Source organism: Trachemys scripta, chromosome 22, assembly GCF_013100865.1.
Source record: "Trachemys scripta elegans isolate TJP31775 chromosome 22, CAS_Tse_1.0, whole genome shotgun sequence".
In the NCBI taxonomy this organism is placed as follows: domain Eukaryota; kingdom Metazoa; phylum Chordata; order Testudines; family Emydidae; genus Trachemys; species Trachemys scripta.
This window is the reverse complement of record NC_048319.1, coordinates 14780710-14795287: the sequence shown is the minus strand read 5'-3', so window position 1 is coordinate 14795287 and position 14578 is coordinate 14780710. Positions and strand designations below refer to the sequence as shown.

The 14578-nt window shown below is 52.2% G+C and overlaps 1 protein-coding gene and 1 long non-coding RNA gene across 2 annotated transcripts in view; one reads left to right on the top strand and one right to left on the bottom strand.

The window, feature by feature from the left end:
- Positions 1–14578, top strand: part of FBN3 (fibrillin 3) — a 272873-nt gene that overhangs the window by 119485 nt on the left and 138810 nt on the right. The window lies entirely within an intron of this gene.
- Positions 8543–10878, bottom strand: LOC117868769. Its single transcript, XR_004643714.1, has 2 exons — positions 10839–10878; positions 8543–8710 (listed from the first exon to the last, which is right to left on the bottom strand). It is a non-coding gene; the product is annotated as an uncharacterized LOC117868769 (long non-coding RNA).

Below are 14578 nucleotides of genomic sequence, written 5' to 3'. Positions count from 1 at the left end.
GGGTGCTCCAGTCCCAGAGTTTGCACCGGATGGACCATGCCTGCAGCACTGACCATTTCGACATTGGTGGTGCCGACTACATCGGGAGCGTCAATTCCAACCTCGGTCTAGGCTATGGATGAGTCGGATCGCCTGTTGGCTCCCTCTGGAGTCACCCCTCTCATGTCTCTGAGGTCCCGGGACTCCTCTGCTTCAGAGTCAGGTTCCTTGTCCTCCTGCTCCACTTCACCTGGGGGAGTCTGGGGGCCATCAGTAGACCAGTACAACTACCAGGGTTAGCATGCGGCCCAAGGCGAGGATGGAGGCCCTTGGCCTGGTGCCTACTGGCCACCAATGCTTTACCCAGGCCAGTGGCTCCCTTGGGCTCAGTGGGAAGCTCCTCGCTCCCGGAGGTCTCGCTTATCGTCCAACTCAAAAGTGAAATTGCCTCCTTGTGTAGTATTGGGGGCTGCAGATCAGTTGCAAGTTCAGATGCCCGCAATTCTCCTTCCTGTGGAGCCCCCAGAGTTTCCCCATCCAGAGACGCTGCCCCAGGAGCAGGATCTGCCTCTGGCCCAGCCAACAGCCTTGTCCTCATCCCCAATGATGTGGTGTTGCCTGGTTCATCCTCCCTTCCATCCTGGAGGACTTCAAGGCACACCGGGACCTATTATGTCAGGTGGCCTTATCCGCGATTATTCAGATAGAGTCTCTCCAGGAGAATATCAGTAAACTTGTGGACATTCTCCAGCCCACTATCCCTGGAAGAGTGGCCCTCCTGATAAATGAGGCACTCCTTGAGCTCTTTGGTGGCCAAGTGCTTGGAGAAGCGCTCTTTTGTGCTGGTACAGGGATATGAGGGGGTTTATTCCTATCCGGCCCCAAACTGCCTGGTGGGCATGGCGGTCAATGACAGAGCCTGTCAGGGCACATTAAAGTCTTCCCCCAAAGACAGAGACTTGAAGCACCTGTACCTTTTGGACAGAAAGCTATACACCTCCTCTTCACTACACAAGAGGATCGTGAACCAACCAGCTTTGTTGGCTAAATATAACTTCCTCAACTGGTCAGCTGTGGCCAAATTTGAGGAGCAGTTACCTGAGGCTTCTCAGGATGAGTTTGGGGCGTTTGTCACAGAGGGCTGCTTGGTGGCTAAAACATCTTTGCAATCTGCCCTTGATGTGGCTGAGCCTTCGGCCAGGGCTGTGGCTTTGGTAATGACTATGAGGAGGGCTTCCTGGCTCCAGACCTCAGGGATTGTGCTGGGTGTCCAGCAAGCAATTGAGGACTTGCCTTGTTTTCGGACAAGACTGATGAAATCCTTTAAGGATTCAAGGGCTACCTTAGAGTCTCTGGAGGTGTATACTCCACATGCGCAGAGATGCCATTGTGGAGTGCAGCAACAGCAGCCGTTCAGGATGCAGCACCCCTTTGTGCAGCCCTTCCCCTGAGACAGCGAGAGTCGAGACTACCCCCGGAAGAGGGATAGGTCTCACAGGAGGAAGCACTCAAGCTTGGGGCCTGGCCACTCTGTGCCTATTTGGATTTGTTGGTCCAGAGCACTGTTCCAGTTCTTCTTCCTCCCTGGTCACCCTCACATTCCTGTGAGGAAAGGCTGGCCCACTTTTACAATGCCTGGGTCTCGATTACCTTCGTCATCCAGTTCCTCTCCCTACTGCTCTTCAGGGACCCCTCTGATGAGACACTGCTCTTTGAGGGGGCCAGCTCTCTGCTAGTGTGGGGAGCAGTGGCGGAGGTTCCGTGAGAACACTGTGGTTACAGGCTCTACTCCCAGTATTTCCTGATACCAAAATCCAAGGACGGAATGAGGCCCATCCTCAACCTCTGTACACTAGATGTTAGACGCTGTCTAGCCTTCTAACTGAACAGTTTCTTTCTTCGCTTCACCTGTTCATATCACATGTGGGCTGCATGAAGGGACCAGCAGGCTCTGCACAGACCATCTGTAAACAGATAATATCTTGCATCAAGACTTCCTGTGAGATAGCATCGGCCATGCCGCCTCAGCAGATACAGGCACTAGAGTGCAGGCAACATCAGTGGCATTCCTCAATGACATTTCCATATTGGACATTAGCAGGGCAGCCTGTATGTAGTGCTCATCCATACATACATTTACGGACCATTATGCAATCACTGCTTCTTCCAGACTGGATGCTAACATTGGAAGAGCAGTCCTGAGATCTGTGCTCAGGTAGACTCCGCGCCCCACCTCCGGATTGGGGACTGCTCACTAGACACCTACTTGGAATATATTTCTGCAACTCCTCGAAGAAGAAAAAGAAATGTTTAATTACTGTAACTGTGGTTCTCTGAGATATGATGCAAACATAATTTCCACAACCCACCTTCTGTGTTTTAGAGTCTTCCCCTGGACATTCCCAATTGCCTTCTATGATGAGATAACTGGCTCTGTGGCTATGGGGAAAGCGGTGGACGTGATACATCTTGACTTTAGCAAAGCTTTTGATACACTCTCCCACAGTATTCTTGCCAGCAAGTTAAAGAAGTCTGGATTGGATGAATGGACTATAAGGTGGATAGAAAGCTGGCTAGATCGTTGGGCTCAACGGGTAGTGATCAATGGCTCAATGTATAGTTGGCAGCCAGTATCAAGCGGAGTGCTCCAAGGGTCGGTCCTGGGGCTGGTTTTGTTCAATATCTTCATTAATGATCTGGATGATGGGATGGATTGCACCCTCAGCAAGTTCGCAGATGACACTAAACTGGGAGGAGTGGTAGATATGTTGGAGGGTAGGGATAGGGTCCAGAGTGACCTAGACAAATTGGAGGATTGGGCCAAAAGAAATCTGATGAGGTTCAACAAGGACAAGTGCTGAGTCCTGCACTTAGGATGGAAGAATCCCATGCACTGCTACAGACTAGGGACCGAAGGGCTAGGCAGCAGTTCTGCAGAAAAGGACCTGGGGATTACAGTGGACAAGAAGCTGGATATGAGTCAACAGTGTGCCCTTGTTGCCAAGAAGGCTAATATTGGGCTGCATTAGTAGGAGCATTGCCAGCAGATTGAGGGACGTGATTATTCCCCTCTATTTGGCACTGGTGAGGCCACATCTGGAGTATTGCATCCAGTTTTGGGCCCCGCACTACAGAAGGGATGTGAACAAATTGGAAAGAGTCCAGCTGCGAGCAACAAAAATGATTAGGGGGTTGGGGCACATGACTTATGAGGAGAGGCTGAGGAAACTGGGGTATTTAGTCTGCAGAAGAGAACAGTGAGGGGAGATTTGATAGCTGCTATCAACTACCTGAAAGGGGGTTCCAAAGAGGATGGAGCTCGGCTGTTCTCAGTGGTGGTAGCTGACAGAACAAGGAGCAATGGTCTCAAGTTGCAGTGACGGAGGTCTAGGTTGGATATTAGGAAACCCTATTTCACTAGGAGGGTGGTGAAGCACTGGAAATGGGGTACCTAGGGAGGTGGTGGAATCTCCTTCCTTAGAGGTTTTTAAGGTCAGGCTTGACAAAGCCCTGGCTGGGATGATTTAGTTGGGGTTGGTCCTGCTTTGAGCAGGGGGTTGGACTAGATGACCTCCTGAGGTCTCTTCCAACCCTGATATTCTATGAATCTAGGATTCAGTATGAGGGAATTGGCTGAGGGTGGGCGTGTCTTCAGGCATGAGGCACAAGTGCCGCACCTCTGCAGGTACTGCTAGGCAAAGGCTCCAGCACTCAGGGCACGCGCTTACCTACTTGGAACACACGTCTGCATCCCACCTCGAAGAGCCACAGTTATTGTAAACAATCGTTTCTGATGATGTCTGTTGTGCTGCTGCATGTCTCCTAATTCAGGGAAATGTGCATTGCTGCTTTAGTGACACTTTAGGAAAGGGGCATTCACCACTGTCCTCGGGCCCCATAATCTGCCCTTTTCCTCACTAGTCCAGGATGTAAAAGCTAATGTCTGTCTGGGTGGGATCATGCACCGTTATTCTGCAGTGACAGTGTATGCAGATCATGACCTGTACCAAAGTTAGCTCTAACCTAGGGAGAGCTGGCAGCACCCCAGCACAGGAGATAGAGGTTCCTATTTCTATCACAGCCTTTACAGTGGAATCACATCTGTTCTAGGGGACGTTAAGTTTGGAGTGTTGTGTTAAGAGATGGTACAAGCTGTCTGCATGGGCAGCACTCCATCAGCCAGTGCAGTGTAGCATCAACTTTTTACACCAGGCTTCAGTTCAGGGCCCGAGGCCTCAGCTAAAGGACTGCGTAAACCACGCAAACCTGGGCCAGGTGGGATTAGAACCATGTAAAATCGGGCCCTAGCCTTAGAGCACAATCCACATAGTCCCTACGTAGTCAGTGTTGCCACATTGACTTAGAACCAGGCTAAACTACATTTGTTTCAGACATGCTGATTTCTATATCAAGACTGAGATACACAGCAATCCCCTGGCTGACTCTGCCGCCCCATGTGCGCAGGGCCTGTGCCAGGAATGCACAGGAAAGCAGCCTGTAGCAGCCGTGACCAGTTTCCCCATGAGCAGCCATAAGGAGACGAGCTGCCTTTCGAGCTAGCAGTCATTTCTTACTGCGCACCTTGTCAAAATTGCTAAAGACCCCGAAGGGGAGCCTTTCCCATGTTCTTTACCAGCCCAGATCCTGAGCTGCTCCAGTCAGGACAGGTGAGGAGAGCTGGAGTAGCCAAGGTGGGTTTAAGCCTCAGGGCTACTCTAAATGACACATGGCTGCAATGGTCCCCAAGGGACAGTTTCCCAGCCAGGACCATTGCACCGCAGCTGGGCATCCTCTGCCCCGACCCACCTTCTACATGAAGGCCAGGAGGAGAGGCAGGGTAGTGCTGGCTGGGCCATCCTGCTCCCCTCCGTGGGAAATGTTTGAGCCAGCTGCCCCGCTTCTTTGTGCCACAGTAGCTGTGTGAAAGGGCTGGGGTGGAGTCCAGGATCTCGCCCATGATTCCTGTTACAGTGGCACCTAAAATGCACAGGAGCTAGTGCAAACACATAGAAAGGTACCGGCCCAAAGAGCTGTCTGCATGCTGGGGTGCGTGTGGAGAAAGGGCAGTCTGGCCCGGCAGACAGCTGCATCCTTTCCCAGCTGACTGCTTGGTTCGTGCAGTGCCTGGACTGGACCATGGAGCCTCAGAAAGCAGTATGTGTCCAGACAAGCGTGAACACTGCCAAAGGATATTAGTGAAAGCACCACTCTAGGCCATGATACAGCAATTTCCTCTATACAGGTTAGTTCAGGGCCTATGAGCACAAAGCTTTAAGGATTAGTCTCTTGAGTCCCTCTGCCAGCAATTCATGGTTGGTCCTTTTATCCCATTTCTCAATTTGATCTGAGACCAGCTTGCCTTAAAATGAGAATGTGGATTTCTCACATCAGGAACTACTGGGGATCTCTTGAATCCCTCTGCTAAATTCTTCTCCTGTCCACAGGATTAGGCTGTCCTGCATTTTCTGCATACAGGATTCCTCCTGGGAAGAAGAGTTAGCAGGTGGGATTGTGACTGCACCGAAGGTCAAAGCATGCGCCAGTTTGCCTGATGATGGAATTAGGTCTCCTTCATTAATGCACCAGCATTTGCCACTAATCTGCGGTGGACCTTGTGTTGATAGGAGAAGGCAGGAGGTGAGATAGTGCAGCTAGCAGGGACATGATGGTAGTTACATCTTAGCACAAATACCACCTGGAACAGCAGCTTCTTTCTCAATCCCTGAACCCCTGTGTGATAAGGATGTTTTTATTATTCACGATCGCCTGCACTCTTAGCCCAGAGAGACCCACTGGGTGTCTTTGGCCATCTCAGGCACACTGCCGGGGCAGAAGGGGCTGCACTGCAGCCAGACACCGTGGGAGGAATTCTGGTTGTGCCCTGATCAGAGGAGCCAGGGATTGGGGAAAGGAGAGGTGCTGGGATGCAGGAAAATCCCATTATTCCTCAATCTGAGCTGGACCCAAGCCATCAAGCTTGGAATTCAGCCAAACTTTCTCCAAGTTCAGGGGTTCAGAGCCAGGGCTGTGGGCCCAGCTTCTCTCTAATAAAAAGCTCCCTGGGGATAACTGTTTGTTTTATGCTTTGTTGTTGATTTATTTGGTAGCACCTGGGGCCCCAGTCAGGATCTGGGCCCCCTGAGCATGGTGCTCACAAACACATGGAGAGATGCAGCAAAGGAAGGGACGGGGGTGCCAATGAGGATGGTGAGAGGCCCTACCCTTCATCCCTTAACCAGCCTTTGAAGAGTCAGGGCTGCCCTAGGACATATCAGACAAAGGCAACAGAAGAGCAGCATTTGCTCCACAGCTAGATGCCCAGTACTACGCTCTGGGGAATTTGTGAAAGCAGAGGAGTGTCTTGCTGTTGGGAAGGAGGGGGAGCTGGCTTATGAGGAAAGATTAAAGGAGCTAAGTGAGTCTAGTATCAGGGGGTAGCCGTGTTAGGCTGTATCCACAAAAACAATGAGGAGTCCGGTGCACCTTAAAGACTAACAGATTTATTTGGGCATAAGCTTTTGTGGGTAAAAATAGGGTGACCAGACAGCAAATGTGGAATATCGGGACGGGGGTGGGGGGTAATAGGAGCCTATATAAGAAAAAGACCCAATAATCAAGACTGTCCCTATAAAACTGGGACATCTGGTCATCCTAGTAAAAAACCCACTTCTTAAGTTGCATGGAGTGAAAATTACAGATGCAGGCATAAATATACTGGCACATGAAGAGAAGGGAGTTACCTTACAAGTGGAGAGCCAGTGTTAACAGGGCCAATTCAATCAGGATGGATGTGGTCCACTCCCAATAATTGAGGAGGAGGTGTCAATACCAAGAGAGGGAAAATTGCTTTTTTAGTGAGCCAGCCATTCCCAGTCCCTATTCAAGCCCAAATTAATGGTGTTAAATTTGCAAATGAATTATAGTTCTGCAGTTTCTCTGTTTTTGAAGTTTTTTTGTTGTATGGCTACTTATAAATCTGTTATAGAATGTCCAGGGAGATTGAAGTGTTCTTCTACTGGCTTTTGTATGTTACCATTCCTGATGTCCGATTTGTGTCCATTTATTCTTTTGCGGAGGGACTGTCCGGTTTGGCCAATGTACATGGCAGAGGGGCATTGCTGGCACATGATGGCATATTTCACATTATTAGATGTGCAGGTGAATGAGCCCCTGATGGTGTGGCTGATGTGGTTGGGTCCTCTGATGCTGTCGCTAGAGTAGATATGGGGACAGAGTTGGCAATGGAGTTTGTTACAGGGATTGGTTCCTGGGTTAGTGTTTCTGTGGTGTGGTGTGTAGTTGCTGGTGAGTATTTGCTTCTGGTTTGGGGGCTGTCTGTAAGTGAGGACTGGCCTGCCTCCCGAGGTCTGTTAGAGTGAGAGATCATTTTCCAAGATAGGTTGTAGATTGTTGATGATGTGCTGCAGTGGTTTTAGCTGGGGGCTGTACATGATGGCCAGTGGTGTTCTGTTATTTTCATGTGTCAGTATATTTATGCCTGTATCTGTAATTTTCACTCCATGCATCTGAAGAAGTGGGTTTTTTACCCACGAAAGCTTATGCCCAAATAAATCTGTTAGTCTTTAAGGTGCCACCAGACTCCTCGTTTTTTATGTGAGTCTAGGTTTGCCATGTGACTCCGAAGTGTGTGCATGTGCTGGGGGAAGGGCACAGCTTCATCCTTCCCATGTGCTAGCACCCAAGGAGACAGAGGAATTAGTGGGGGTGGCACAGAAGGGTGTAACTGGGAGCAATGGGATAAAATGAAGAAGTGGACCATTTAAGCTGAATATCCGTAAAGGCGTCCTGGCAGTGAGATCTATGTCATGTTGTAGAAAAGTCTCCCAAGAGCCGTGATAGAAGCTCCACTGGTTGAGACATTTAAAACTAGCCTGGATCACGCCCTAGAAAATACACTGCAGGCACCTCGACTGGCTAGCATCCTTGGGGTGGGCTCATTGATAGATTAAGGCTTTTCCATCTGTGATTTTGATCATTCTCTGAGGGGAGCCAATAGCTGCGCTTCTGTCCTTCATAGCCCCTTCGTATTGAACAGCCTTAAGGCTAAAGCAGTCCCTGTTCGCATCATCAGTCAGTGAGCCATGGAATGCCAGTGCTTCAATGGGATGCTGCCCAATGCCCCAGCTGAAATATCCAGAATTGCATCAAGATTCAAAGGGAGAGGCTGCGAACTGAGCAAAGCGAGAAATATCAGACGGGCGGGTTCAGCCTGCTCTCCGCACAAACCTTTGTTCTTCAGATCAGTAGGTTGCACTGGTGTGGATCAGTTAGTATGGGGGATAGGTCAGTCACTCGCTGGGCTAACTTCTCATTTTGCTCTGATTTTTATTACTTTTTTTAGGTTACCATATATCAGCCATCACTCCGATTCCAAAAGAACCACGTGCCAGCTCTTTTGTCACCAATGGACAAGATTCCCAATTTCCTAGTGAAGACAAAGTTCTGTTTTCTGTTCTGTTAACTCTCATTCATGCTTCTAAAGTGGAGTGAGCTTTTCTGTGTTGCCTGAATCTTTTCCATGAACAGACAGTCTGTTGGCCCATTTTCCTAGAGAATGGAACACGATAGCCCTTTTATTAGCATGTTTTCAATTTTCTTACAAAATGTCCACAGAAGGATTCATTGTTTGGGTCTATTCAAAGCTCATTTCCATGGATCTGGTGTGGCTTGGAAGGTCCCATTAATCTTCTCTGTGGTTTCTTTGTGCTCGCTGTAAGGGAAAGGCGGAAAGTCCCGTGAGCTGCACGAGAGGCGGCTGCTGAGCCAGGACCTCCACTACGGGCCCCAAAGACATTTCCCTGCTAGGTTTTGGCTTGTTTAACACAATGGAAAGGTGGGGTTGGGACGTGACTGTGGGCAGCTGAGCCGCACAGACTTTGCCGACTGCTACTCTGCAGCCCTTGGCTTCCAGCATTTTCTGCCTTAAATGATCAGGCCAAGTGCAAGCCAGCGAAACGGAGACTGGGTCCAACATCAACGGTTGCACTGACTTCTGCCATTGTCAGAGGTGTGAAGTGCACGGAGCATCGCTTTCCTGTTAACAGGATTGACGTAGACAGTGTGGGGATGTCAGTGCCACAGTTGGGGCAAGCTAGACAGACTTGTGCTCGCAGGCAGGGACGTCCTTACCCAGACGCAAAGTACGCAGCAGCGTAGGGCACCAGGGAATTTGGGGCACCACATTTCCTGGTGCCCTGCGTAACCGCGTACTGCTCCAGCCCCTGCTCCGCCTCTTCCCCATGGCCTCGCCCCTGCTCCGCCCCAGCCCCGCCTCTTCCCACCCCTGCTCCGCCCAAGCCCCGTCCCCACTCCCCTGAGGACTGCTGCAGGGGACGGGCTTGCACTCACCGCATGGTAAGTGGAGCGACCCGGCCCCAGCCTGCTCCACTCCCCTGGCTCCAAGGCGCGCCGCTGGCGAGTGCTGGGGGGCGGTTCCCCCCTGTCCCACAAGCTGGGAGCCAGGAGAGCAGAGCGGAGCGGGCTGACCTGGGAGGCGGTTTCGCCCCTTCCCCCCAGCCCTCTCCCCGCGGAGGCCTGGGGTCAGCCCCCCAGCGGAGGCCTTGGGCCCCACAGAGCCCCCCCACGTGGAGGGAGAGCTGTGTAGGGCACCAAAATGGCTAGGGACGGCCCTGCTCGCAGGGCTCAGGTTAGCATTGTGGCTCCAGCGTAGGCTTGGGCTAGCCAGCCAAGTTCAGACCGACCTGCCCCCGGGCTTGGGCAGCTGGTGTGAGTCTCCGCTGGAGTCACAACATCTGGGCGCCCCACAAGCACGAGTCTGTCTGTCTGGGAGGCTCGTTGCCAGCTGCACTGTAGACATACCATTTGGGCTGCTGGAGATCCCTGGCCAGGACTGGCCTAAGGGTGTTACCGGGAACACACATACGAGTCCGATCGTATCAGGCTCTTTCTGGGCTTCAACGCTGAGTGAATCTAACTTGGAGACCCGGGATATACAGAAGACGTCAATAATAGAGATGTGGTGGAGGAAAAAATAAAGGCTACAGAAAACTGCAGAGCTCACTAGCAAGCCTCCTTCCAGAGGCAGCTTCCGGACAGGACAGCCGTACATTTCTGCCTGACTTTTCTTCTCCACCATTCTCACCTTCACCAGCGTTTGCAGGGCAAGGGCGTTTGCAGATTCTTTTGCCCTTTGGACCGGTGGTGTCTTTCCTTGAGCACAGAACACAGCTCTCCCCACACACACCGTTTCTGGGGTCACTGATGCAGCATCATATGTTTTGATCTAACGAGATGCTTGCCTGGTGACTGGCTCTAGATCTCTGATAACAAGCCAGGAAAGAGAGCGGTGCAAACCTTTTAAATAGCTATTTCAAATAGTACAGCCAGAGTTCACTTCATGAAACTTCTGTCCTTGGAGTGTTCTGCAAATCCGAGCCAAACAGAGGCCTGTAATTAAATGCCAGGGGAGACTGACGAGATAACATCTCTTCACCCCAGAGGCCCAGGGGGTGGGGAGTGTTTTCTGTGGATTTGCACTGCTGCCTTGCTAAGTTTCAGCTGTCAGGCTCAGAGCATCAAAGAGCTGGAATTGCTGAGAGGGGAGAACACCGGAGCTTTGGAGGCGCTGGCATGAGCGTATGTGAGCTCTAAGCACGGGGGTAGGCAAACTTTTTGGCCCGAGGGCCATATCGGGGAATCAAAATGGTATAGCGGGCCATGAATGCTCAGAAAATTGGGGTTGGGGTGTGGGAGGGGGTGCAGGCTCTGGGGTGAGGCTGGAGATGAGGGGTTTGGGGTGCAGGAGGGGATCAGGGCTGGGGTAGGGGGTTGGGGCATGGGGAGAGGCTCAGGGGGTGCAGGCTCTGAGCGGCGCTTACCTCAAGTGGTTCCCGGAAGCAGCGGCATGTCCCTTCTCCGGCTCCTATGTGGAGGCGCAGCCAGGCGGCTCTTGACACTGCCCCATCCGCAGGCACTGCCCCTGCAGCTCCCGTAGGAGCTGAAACGGGGCCATGCTGCAGCTTTTGGCAGCCGCATGGTGTGGCCCCCCCAACCCAGCACCCTGTACGCAGGCTGTAGTTTGCCCACCCTGTCTAAGCATCATTCTGTAGTCAAAAAGAAGCCAGGCTCAGAGGAATGCAGTTTTCCTCCCAGTATATCAGTGGACAATGCTCATATGCTGTCAGTCACACATTCTGTTGACTTATGACTGAGATAGGGGAGGTCCCATGAAAGGAATTGCGTTATTTCCACTTGGTTCCTTTGGGTTTGGAAATGCCAGCAAAGGAAACGACAGAAGTTCCTTTTCTCTCTGGTCAGACAGTGGGGAGCTTGCAGGGGGGAATGGAGGCTAGTCCTTGGACCACCTGAAATTAAACTAGGGTCTCTCAACCCTTCCTAAATGTAGAAGGGCAAACGTTTTGCAGTGCATCCATCCATCTATCTATCGCCTCACCATAGCATCTCAGCGTCTGACTCCTGTCACGGAGAGCCTCACTTGTAGCATTCAGATATCTTTCCCCCTCCTTGTTGAACAACCTTAAGGGCTTAATTCTCATCTTGGGGCTTCTGGGTGCATCACAGAGATGCAGCGGAGCTTACACATTTTGGAGTTTGCAACATCGCTAGAGGTTTCCAGGACCTAGTGACCTGCGTCCTTAGGGACAGATTTCAGTTTACTATGAGCACAAAGTGGCCTTAAAACAAGTGCAGAAGGCTAGTGGAGAATCCCCCCATGCAGAACTCTCCTGGAACACAGCTGCTGGAAGCAGCCCTGCTCCCTCCTCTGCCTGCCCCTCTCCACCCCAGCATAGGGCGAAGGGGAGAGCATGCCAGGGGTGTTGCTGGGGTGTGGCACAGGTGGGACAGGGAGAGGAGGGGGGATCTGGAATGGAGCTCCACTGGTGTGTGTTAGGGCTGCCCTAACTTGTGCTGGAGTGGCGTGGCTCTGACTCAGCGACCAGCACCCTGCTCCCTGCATCTGCTTCTCGCAGTACGGCCAAACGCAGCTCAGATGTGGTGGAGAATCAGCAAATCTGTTCCTGGCCTGCGCTGGTGCCGATGGATCCCTAAAGGAGCGTGGCTGGGCAGAGAGGTGCCCTTCTGAACACAGCACACCGCCATATTAGAGTCCCAAGTGCCAGCTCCCAAGACAAGGTCGTTCCGTTTATTCGGTGCAGCAGACGATGCACAGCGACTCCTCCGATGTGAAGACGCTAGGCAGATGGCTGGTATGTTCCACACAGATGGGTCCTCAAGCAGCTGTAACATCCCAGGCCAGGCAACGAGGTGTCGTGCACAGTTCAAAGGAGACATCTCCTCCTTGCACTGTCACAGGCAAAACCAGCAACTAAGGGTACATCTACACTACAGGGGGGAGTCGATTTAAGATACGCAAATTCAGCTACGTGAATAGCGTAGCTGAATTCGACGTATCGCAGCCGACTTACCCCGCTGTGAGGACGGCGGCAAAATCAACTTCTGCGGCTTTCTGTCGACGGCGCTTACTCCCACCTCCGCTGGTGGAGTAAGAGCGCCGATTCGGGGATCGATTGTCGCATCCCAACGGGACGCGATAAATCGATCTCCGAGAGGTCGATTTCTACCCGCCGATTCAGGCTGGTAGTGTAGACCTAGCCTCAGGCCCTGCTACGGATAGAAATGTGTCTGTGACTCAGTAACCATCTCTAGGGACAGAACACGCAGAGTCAGGACATTTGCCTCCAGCACGGTGCCTGCCATGTCCTGGTCTATAGCACTGCTGGGGGGCTGGAGGGGCAGCCTGCATCTGTTGGATTCTAGTCTCATTTCTCCAGGTCCTTACACTATGCCCATTCTGCTGGTGCAGTGTCTGAGTGCCTGGGGAGCCCAGGCTGGCTCTGTTGGAGACGCAGAGGAGTGGAGTGAGTGTTCCTCACTGCAGAAATCTTTTTATTTTTGTAAAGTGCCTCTCCTTTTTCCAAGTTTATCAGAGAGTCCAGTCTGAGCCACGCAATTGGGGGATGGCGTATGTCTTCTCTAATCCAGTCAAGCCGATCCACTCTTTGTAGGCGTGTTAATCACCACTTTCTGTAGTTCCTCATCATTTGGGTGTAGATGAACAAGCAAGTTTATACTGCAGCGGTGCCCAGCTGGTTTACAACACAGCAGGATGTGGGGAATGAAGATGCATGGTATACATGACTCTGCCTCCTTGGGTCAAAGCCATTGCTGAAACCCAGTAAAATGACTTGAGTCCAAACAACCCAGAGGAGTCATAACGAAACCTTTCTCCACTGGATGAAAAGCCCCTGCCTTCATTCCCAATGCTGTGTGGGAGGTGCTGGCATCAGGGGGGAGAGAGGCAAGGACCTAGAGACTTGGCTTCTAATTCAGATTCTGATTCTGACTTGCCATGGGACCTTGGCCCCTCTGAGCCTGAATTTCTGCATCTACAAACATGGAATGCAAATGTGTACGTATAAGAATGGGTTGTTGGAAGTCCATCGCTGGTGATGATGATGATGATGTGATCGCAGTTCTCATATATGGCTACGCATATGACTCCTATAAGAATGGTACCAGCCTGGTAAAGTACTTGAGAACTACAGGGGAAATTGACATTGTCATTGCTGCTGCCCCTCTCCAAGCCTCTGGGCTTTCCCCTTCCCAAGGGATGGTAAATCAGCAACCCCGCCTGGGGAATCCCCTCCAGGGCAGAGGGAGAGATCTGACCCCAGTGTGCTGAGAGACTCCTGAGAGTGCTGCTGCCATGAGGAAGGGGCCCAAGGAGCAGCACTGAAACTCTGCAGGGTTTCCTCACTGGTTTTCCGACACTAATGCACCAGGGGACTGCACTCGCTGCCTGCAGTGCAGAGAGTCTCCACCAGGAGGCGATGGAACTCCTGGCCCTCCGGTGCCTGCCCCAGGCTTGGCCCTCATTCTGAGTGAGCTGCTTGTTCTGTTTCATCTCCTCTTTGATCTCAACCTCCCTATGCATCCCACGGGTAGCGTTAGCTCTGCTAGCAACTGAGGGACCACAGAGATCCTGTCTTTTCCAGAGTCAACACTTTCTAGGATACAGGCCCCCATCCACTAAGTGTGATCTACATTCTTTGTGCCTACAATAAAAGCCCCCCCCTCTATGGGCGATCAGCTAGGGTTACCATTCGTCCAGATTTACCCGGACATGTCCTCCTTTTGTGTGCTAAAAATAGCGTCGGGGGGAATTTGTAAAGCACTCACAATGTCCGGGATTTCCCCCTTCCCCGGCAGAGCGAGCGGCTGGGAGGGCTGCAGGAAAGTGCCGGGCTGGACTCCGGAGCAGCTTCCTCCTCCCACCCCCCCCCCTGCATTCTGAGCCGGCCGGCAGCTCCTCCTCCTGCAGCCCGCTCCGGCAGCCCTGTGCAGGGCCAGGGACCGGGTTTTGTGTTGTGCAGGGGAGCTCAGCCATGTGTCCGGCTGGCACAGAGCCCAACACCCTGTTCTGAGCAGCAGGGTAAGGGGGGGCAGGAGAAGGGGCAGGGAGGTTCTGGAGGGGGCAGTCAAGAAACGGGGGGGGCTTTTGGAGGGGAGTGGAGAAAGTTTTGGGCAGTCAGGGTACAGGTAGGGGGTAGGGTCCTGGGGGGCAGTTGGGGGGGGG